The sequence below is a fragment of the Panthera onca genome (assembly GCF_046562875.1).
Source record: "Panthera onca isolate mPanOnc1 chromosome Y unlocalized genomic scaffold, mPanOnc1 haplotype 2 h2.ChrY_unloc_1, whole genome shotgun sequence".
NCBI lineage: Eukaryota > Metazoa > Chordata > Mammalia > Carnivora > Felidae > Panthera > Panthera onca.
This window is the reverse complement of record NW_027675864.1, coordinates 16,635-26,006: the sequence shown is the minus strand read 5'-3', so window position 1 is coordinate 26,006 and position 9,372 is coordinate 16,635. Positions and strand designations below refer to the sequence as shown.

At 40.5% G+C, this 9,372-nt stretch overlaps 1 pseudogene; it reads right to left on the bottom strand.

Annotated features, from left to right (window-relative positions):
• Positions 1-3,203: 3,203 nt before the first annotated feature.
• Positions 3,204-9,111, bottom strand: LOC145715261 (coiled-coil domain-containing protein 71L-like; annotated as a pseudogene).
• Positions 9,112-9,372: the final 261 nt, after the last annotated feature.

The following is a 9,372-nucleotide window of genomic DNA, read 5'->3' as shown; positions in this document are numbered from 1 at the left end:
CTCAGTTCCTGCTAGGTATGGTTCTGAGTTTCTCTAGCCCTGGGGGTGGAAACAGCTTTCTGATGATACTAATTCCTGATTGCTTCGCCATCCTTTGTTTGGCTTCTGGGATTTCCCATCACGTGTGTAACTCTTTAAAATACCGATAGTGACTCACCGGCTGGCGGGACCTGACTGAAACAGTACAAAGATAGAAGTTCAGGAATATATGGGAAGGTGAGGAGAGAGAAGACAGGTGGCTTAAGCGACCTATATATGTCATCTTCACATAGGAAGCCAGTAGACGGTGCTTAAAACTGGCAAATCAATAAGCAGCAGTATGCTACATTACTTATATTCATGAAGATACCTAAGAAAAGAATATAAACCTGGAACAGTTAAAAGGGTTGCCTCAAATAATGGAGGCAGTAAAGAGACCTGTGTTTGCCAGGAACTCAGGGGGGAAGGGACAGATGAATAATAGATGAAGCACAGGGAATATTTACGGCAGTGAAACATCTTGTAAGACAGTGAAATGCTTTGAATCATGGCATTGTGCATTTGTCATAACTCACAGAACTGCACACCACAGTGAATGCTAAGGTAAACTTGGGACTTTCGTTAATAATAGTTTCCATATTGGCTCATCCGTTGAAACAAATGCACTACACTGACACAAGAAGTTTACAATAGGCAACACTATGTTTTGGGGGGTAGGAGGGAGAACAGGGGAACTCTGCCCTTTCCAGTCTTCTTCTGTAAACCAAAAGCTGTTTTAAAAAATAAACTCCCTTAATGAAAGGAAGGCAGAGAGACAGAAGAGGAGGGAAGAAAAGAGGGAGAAAGGGAGCTACTTAAAAGTCATGGAGGAAACTTAAATGTGGATTACAAAGTGAAGGGATCCAATCCGAAAAAGTCATATGCTTTACATTTCCAACTATGATAACATTCTGGAAAAACAAAACAAAACAAACGACAACAACAATGACAACAACAACAACAACAACAACAAAACACCTTCGGAGACAGTAAAAAGACCAGTGGCTATTAGGGTTTAGGGGGAGAGAGGAAGTGGTAGTAGGTGGAGTACAGGGCACTTTAGGGTGGTGTAACTATTCTGTATGATACTGCAATAGTAGGTACATACCATTTTACATTTCTCAAAACTTATGCATCTATATAACACAAAATAAACCCTAACTGTTAATGATAATGTGTCTAATGATATTGTGTCAATCAGTGATGGCTCATCCACCACTTATAATTAATGTATCCACATTAGTGCAAGGTACTATAGAAACTAGTGGGGGTGAGGAAACTGTACTTTTTGTGCAGTTTGTCTCTAAATCTAAAATTGTTAATACAAAATGGTCTGTTTAAAAAAAACCCTGATTAAAAAAAAAAAAGAAAAAAGAAAACAAAAGAGAGTGTTGTCCCTGGGGAAGAGGTGTTCGTGGGGGAAACAAAGCTTTTGTTTTGTTTATTGCAAGTCCTGATCTGCAATTTGGATGTTATGGGTATTTTTTTTAACTATTTGTATACAATACCTGGATTGAAATTTCTCAAATAAAAAAAAAAAATCTGTACACCTGCCAGCATAGATAACATGAAAAAGACCATATTAGCAAGTGTTGGCAAGGCTATCAAGTATTCAGTTCTCACAGACACTATGCAGGCACTACTATAGAAAGAAGTTCATGTACATTGGTATAACCATTATAGAAACAGTTTGGAGGAATCTTACCACAGCTGATAAGTTGGATGACATGCGACCCAGCAAATTCCCTCCTAGATAAATAAATACTATTCTAAAACATGTTCACCAAACGACATGTCCTATAATATTCACTGAAGTTTCATTCATAATTACCCTAAGGCATAACCTACCTAAATGTCCACCAAGAGTTGCAGAAATATTGTAAACTATTCATATAAGGAAATTCTATACACCAATGAGCATAAAGGATCTATACACACAATAACATGAATATCACTAACATAAGTTTGAGTGAAAGAAGCTAGGTGTAGGACACATAATTCCATTTCTATATAGTCCCAAAACAAGCAAAAGTTGTATATTCTGTAAGAAGTCAGAATAATTGCTGTCCCAAAGGAGAGATAGACCGTGACTGAAAGAGGCACAGGTGGTCCCTTGGGGTACTGATACCTTATTTAATGAGTGCAGGTTCCACAAGTATATTGAACTTAACTTCATCAAGCTGTGCTCAGAATACTTTTAATAATATATGTCCTTTTTGGGTGCCTGGGTGGCTCAGTCGTTAAGTGTCCAACTTTGGCTCAGGTCATGATCTCACGGTTTGTGAGTTCGAGCCCCACATCAGGTTGTGTGCTGACAGCTCAGAGCCTGGAGCCGGCTTCGATCCTGTGGCTTCCTATCTGGCCCTCCCCTGCTCACACGGTGTCTCTCTCTCAAAAATAAACAAACATGAAAAAAATAATATATGTCCTTTTGAATGTATACTATACTTCCGTAATCTTATTTTAATCTGAGTGCAGACCCCTAAATCACACCCTTTTTTTCTCTACTGTCTCTACTAAACATTTAAAGAATATGTACTTTAAAACATCCTAGAAGAGAGAAATATATGTATGTATATATATGTATATATATATTTATATATATGTATATATACATATACGTATATGTATATGTGTATGTATGTATATATACATATGTGTATATGTATATGTGTATATGTATATAAACATATATGTATATATGTATATATATTTGTATATGTATATATACATATGTGTATATATGTGTGTATATATATATATGTATGTATGTATATATATATTATATACACATATATATACATACACATTTTACATAACTTATTTCAGTAGTTGGAAGAATCTCAACATTAACATTTCTATGAATACCTTTCAAAGTAAGAGAAGTTCAGTTTTGAGTCCCCTAGAATATTTATTCAAATTTGCTTGGGAGCCATACTGTCCCATCTTTTCTGAGCACTGCTTTCCTTTTGGGCTCTGGATATGTCCCGCATGTTATAAATTTCAGTGTAAGGTGACATTGCCCAGACAGGGAGTGCTGACGATAAGTCATTGCTCTTGCAAAATCTCCAGCCAGGCTCAGTTTTGATCTTCTTGCCACCGGAGAAATTCCATCTAGGGAAATTCTTTTATTGTTAATTTCAGCTACTGTAACTTTGACTTGCTCCCCAACCTAGAATATGTTGTTATTCCTTCTGCAGGTGGAAGTGGAAAGAGAGCTAAGTCACAGGCATTAGACCCAAATCTAAAGATGAGTGTGTCCATGCTTCAACTGTGAGGCTATCTATTCCCTATGGTAACAACGTTCTGCTATTTCAAATCTAACTACTGCACTTACTTGTTTCCTTTAACACAGGAAGTACAAAACTCACACATATTGCTTCAAATTTAGTTTTGTACATGTAAACTCACACGGATTTAAAGCAAACAATACCGAGCTTACCCAAAATGAAAATTTCGTGTTGACATTTGGCAAGTTCGTGATCGGTAACTCTTATTATTTGTATAAATTCTCAGATAATTTAATATACATAACAGTATCTTTTAAATATATTTTGGAACAAAGGACAAAAAGACCCCAAATATCTAAGGAAGTCTAGAAAACCTCCAACAGTGAAAACTACCTAATAAATCAACTTAACCTCACCACCTGCTGTCTCTTTCTTCAACTAAACCCACTCATACATTACCTTCTCATCATTTGTCTTTTGGCTTTCTCAGACCACACTCTATTTTCAAGATGTTAAACTCGCAAGTACCTCTCAGCATATATATATATTTATTTTCAGCCCATATGCCTCCAATTAATAGCATTTATGAAGCATTTTCTATGTGTTCACCCATTAACATCCTTTTTTAATCCTTATAGTTGTCCAATAGTTTATTTTACTAACCACATCTGATTCTTCAGGAAGCTAAAGCACAGAGTATTTCTGTAACTTACGTACAGTTCTAATGGTTTCCAGTGGTCAATCTTTCATCCCACTGCAGGCAATGTGATCCACAGTTAGTACGCTGCTGCCTCCAATTATTAATAGGAACTCAGACACAAAGACAAATCCAGGACACATAATACTATGAATCCTGCCCTTGCTAGCACTCTACGTCCACCCGCTAGGCTGTAATGAAAATTCTGGCTTTACTTTATTCTCTAGGACAGCCTTTACTGCTGCTACTCTTATGCAGCACACTTACGTTCTTTTATAATATAAAAATACGTGAGTGTTAGGCTTTCTATCGCTACTAGAAGGGGGTTGGAGTCAGGACTCAAAATGAACTTTGATGCAGTTTTAAAGTCTTTATTGTGGCAAACTGGGTACTGGTTTGGACTCTGGCATGAAGCATTGTCTCAGAGATTCACTAGATAATCAGACTTGATATTGACAAACTGTTGACTCCCAAAATAGCATAAAAATCATATCTCCAGGCTTCCAGGGTGTTGCCGTTAACAAAAGAAATAAAAATTTCTCACATTGTTTTGCGATTCACATGCAAACATAAGATTCCATTTCAAAAACTTTCTAACATCATGAAAATAGACAGATACTGCATATTCTCTAACACGTATGTACAGTTAATACATTAAAAAGAAAAGTACAAGCAGATTTTTAATCTTAATCATATGTGCACATTAAACTGTCCCAGAACACAATTCAATTCCATGACAAACAACTGAGTTCTAATTCCCATAAGACATGACTATCTACCAAAAATATTTTAAACACACCAATAAAGCAAATTTTATATATATATCCACTAAATAATATAAATATTATATATATAAATTATATATGCACTAAAAACACTCATTTTACGAGCTCCGTGGCAATCCTTGGAACACCAAAAAACTATGAGTTGAAAATTGCTCAGATTCTTTGTATTCAAATATGTTTCATGCATTTTTATTCAACAGTGTTCAGAACACTAGTACTATTGTTTGTCCACAGCAAATCAATATGTGTCAGCCACCGGTTTAAATTATACTGGAAAAATTGTGTACTCAAACTTGGACAAAACACACAGCACAACAGTGACAGTAAACAACAATGAAGCTTGCTCTCCACAATTATAACATTACTGGTTCTGTAAGGAAAATTAAGTTGCTGGGTGACAAGTAGAAGGGGGATAAAAATGACATCAGGAATTCAAAAGCTTATTTGAGGTGCCAGTCACCACATATAGGCACTCAAGCTTAACAAGGTCATAAACTTCCTCCTTACTTGTGCCATATGAGATATAAAGGTACGAGAATGAATAAAGACTATGGGATTTATTTCAAAAATCTGTACAACCTAAGCGCAGACTCGTTTTAGAAGACAGTAAATGAATGCCTCACCAGAAAGGCCACCGTGTCAAGTTCCTTTTCAAGGTCTGCCCAAAAGGATACATAAAATACTTTCATTTTCCTATTAATATATGAATCAACTATATTAGTTGTTTCTTCACATTTTATAAGTTGTAAAACAAAACTTCAGCAAGGTTTTGCTAAAAACTTAGCAAAAACAAAGATTTTTTTTTAACATCCTGTTTTTTAAATTAGAAATGGCAATATTTTTTAAGGGACCAGCTAAACAACATATTGAATTCAGGATGGACATTCAGATCCAAACCGAAATCAGATAGCCCAGATAACCCAAAGCATGAATGCAAGTTCAAGTTCAATAAAGTAACAAGGTATAGCAGGGAAAAACTAAGATTCTCAGTTAAGTTCAAATAACTGCATGGTGTCAATGGTTGTGTTTCAAAGCTGTGCTGAGCAAAGTTATCCTCCCAGCTACATCTAATTTCAAAACCCTCTGGGAAGCTACCTCGGTAAGCTATATGTTGAAATTACATTCTAATATGGTCATTGGATTCATTTTTAATTATTATACATTTATATACAATAGGGAAGTTGTACAAATATGTATCTTTCCCTTAGGGGCTAATTAGCTAAAACAGTTAATTTGGGAAGGGTGGGGGAGAAAAACCTCTGTATTTGAAATACCATTGGCAATGGAAGCTAGTAACGAAAATTTATATAAGCTTCCTATGAAACGAGTATAATTTAACCCTCTGCATCTTTTAAATAATTATTCACTTTTATTTACTCATGTGGCAGTATTTGTAACAACACATTATCATTGAGTAGTGAAAAAAAGAATATGAGGCTTACTGGGAAACTGTATATTAGGAAGCTATGCCATTTGAACTCTACAAGCCCAAGAGTCAGAATCAGAACTCTCGGAGTGCCTGGGTGGCGCAGTCGGTTAAGCGTCCGACTTTGGCTCAGGTCATGATCTCACGGTCCGTGGGTTCGAGCCCCACATCGGGCTCTGTGCTGACAGCTCGGAGCCTGGAGCCTGCTTCAGATTCTGTGTCTCCCTCTCTCTCTGACCCTCCCCCATTCATGCTCTGTCTCTCTCTGTCTCAAAAATAAATAAACATTAAAAGAAAATTTAAAAAAAAACCACAACTCTCATTATTCCCCTAAAAAGCTGCCAAGCAGAGAGAAACCGTAGTATTGAAGATTTAATAGGTCATGTTTCAGCCTGGGATGGATGGTTCTATTGCAAAATACTTAAACTTGAAAGAATAATGGTACACAATAACTCCTTGGCCTTTCCGATATCGCAGTAAAATCTGGCTGCGGCACCACTGACTAAACACCATTAAGTCTTGCTGCCACCAATAACTGAGGTCACTTGGATAATCAAGAATTCCATGCTGGGCCACAGGATATAAACACTATCATAAAAGTGAAAAGTACTCTGTGTGGCTCTCCTGTTTGATCCCTGTGGTCTTTGATTGTCAAACAAAAGACCAATACCTGCTAACATAACTGTGCATCGACATAAGATAATAAAGGAAAGTCCTGGAGCAAAACTGTTAACCAACTGCCATGATATTGATAAGAGTAATACATGGTAATGTGGATATTTCCTGTTATCCAACAACGACAAAAACAAGTGAGGAAAATCTATTTTGCCCAAAGATAACCTCAACCAGTTATTTGGTGCCAAAAAAAAAATGTACCACCGCTCTAGATCAGTAATACTTCAGAGAATTCCAACGGCTATTATGTATGCAGGTTTAGTCACCACCCTTACCCATACTCATTTACACTATGTGATTTCTATTTTAAAATAAATTATCCTGGAAAGATTCCCAGATCAGTATGTGAGATTGGTACAAGGCCAAGTCATTTCCGAGTGGATTCCATCCATGTCCATAACCAGCACCAGTTTTTTATTCATTTATTTTTTGAAATTCACTCATTGGTTTGTAATAGAAACTGTGTGGTTTCTCAATGCACTTTCAATTTTACCCACTTATAAAGAATTTCCCAAGTTAATTTTACTAAACAAAACCTTCCAAGTGTCTACCATTTCCTTTAGGAGCTCAGTAAACATAAACATTACATTTCAATATAAAATCTTTAGAAACGTCTTAAGAATGTGTACACAGTTGAACTTTGAATCTTTTGGTTTGTAATCACCGAGCCCATGACATTCAAAGCCATACAAATCCTTACATTATTAACAGTGATACGCTTGAATTTCTTAGACAATATCCTTGGTCAAAGCTTTGGAATCCAGTTAAAACTCAGAAAGGTGTGGGATTGAGAATACCCACTATTGCAATTGGTATTGAGAATACCAACTATTACAACAACTTTCCACACATATTCGATCTTCCACACATATTCCACAGAATATATGGAATATTCCACACATATTCGTCCAGAAAGAGTGGCAGTCAAAAAAGGAAAGAAAGAAAGAAAGAAAGAAAGAAAGAAAGAAAGAAAGAAAGAAAGAAAGAAAGAAAGAAAGAAAGAAAGAAGGAAGGAAGGAAGGAAGGAAGGAAGGAAGGAAGGAAGGAAGGAAGGAAGGAAGGAAGGAAAGAAAGAAAGAAAGAAAGAAAGAAAGAAAGAAAGAAAGAAAGAAAGAAAGAAAGAAAGAAAGAAAGAAAGAAAGAAAGGAAAAACAAATGGGGCGGGAGGAGCCTGGAGGTGGGTGAACAGCAAGGAAATTCTAGCTTTATTACACAAGCATGGAACCAAATTCCTTTGGAGGGGGTGGGGGTGGAAGTCTGACGACTTCAGACCAACGAGGGAACAAGAGAGAACATGGATCTGCCCCTACAGTCCTGGAGACATCTCAATCTGGGGTTAGGAAGAAAGGGGACCTCCCTTGCGGTCCAGGGGTCTCCTCCCTCCGCAGACCCGGTGCTGGGAGGCAGCAGAGGGCACTGCTGCCCGGGAGTCCAAGAAGACGGCGCCGCATCCCGGGGGCGCGGGCCTGGACCGTCTGGTGCTTCTTCGCCCATAAAGTACACTAGGGGACGCGGTCCAGGCTGTCCCTGGTTCATCCCTCCAGGCACAACCCGTCCCGGGGCTGAGAGGTCGCGCGGGGGTGGCCTGCATCTCACGCCCAGGCACTGGGAAGCGGCGGAGTCTCACCACGGGTTCCAGGTTAACTCCCGGGACTTGGCGCGCCTGGCGCCGCGCTTCTGCCAGGCTGCTCTCGACCCACACGTCGCCCGGTACGCGAATGGTGGGGAAGGTGGTCAACGTCGGGGTGGCCGCCCTCCCACTCTCCTCCAGGGTGCGGCCCCTGGAGCAGGGCCCGGGTGCCGCGGGCTTACGGGGGCTGCTGTCCTCGCGGGACGGTGGCGGCGGGGGCGGCACCTTCCTCTGGCCGACCGCCACCGTCCGGGCTCCGTGGCGCCTCCGCCTGGCAGCTGGCCGGCGCGTCTGGAGGCGGGCCTCGGGTGGCTGGTGCCGGGGTCCGGGACCAGGGCCAGGAGGGAGGAGTAGCCGTAGACGTCCTTGCTGCGCAGGATGTGGGGGGAGAACTGGTGCTTGAGGCTGCAGAGGTAGCTCCGGAGCTCCGCGTCTGAGCTCATGAACTCCGTGCTGCGGGGCAGGAATAGCTTGAAAGCGTCGATCAGCGCCTTGGTGCTGTTGGCCAGCGACAGTCGCGACGGTTGCCACCGCATGTACACCACCTTCTCCTCAGGCGCCTCCAGCGCGGCCCCTCCTGCAGCGCTAGAGGCTCCTCCCCCGGCGGCCGGGGCCAGGGCCTCCCTGGGCCAGCGCCATCTCCTCTTCATGCTGCTCAGGATGTGAGGCCGCTAGGGGCCGCCCGCGCTTGCCAGGTCTCGCGGCCGCCGCAGGGCCCTGATGAATTTCCTACCATGAAGCCAAATCAGGTGGCAGGCTGTGAGAGTTACACCGCAGTTGCTAGGAGACCAGGCGCTTTGTGAGGTCACAATGTCTGCATATCTTATCACGGTGGGCTGCCCAAAGCTGCCTTAGGTTTGGCTGTGTTTAAGATTATGCCCTTGAGAAAGACCTGTACCTAGTCTTACCTG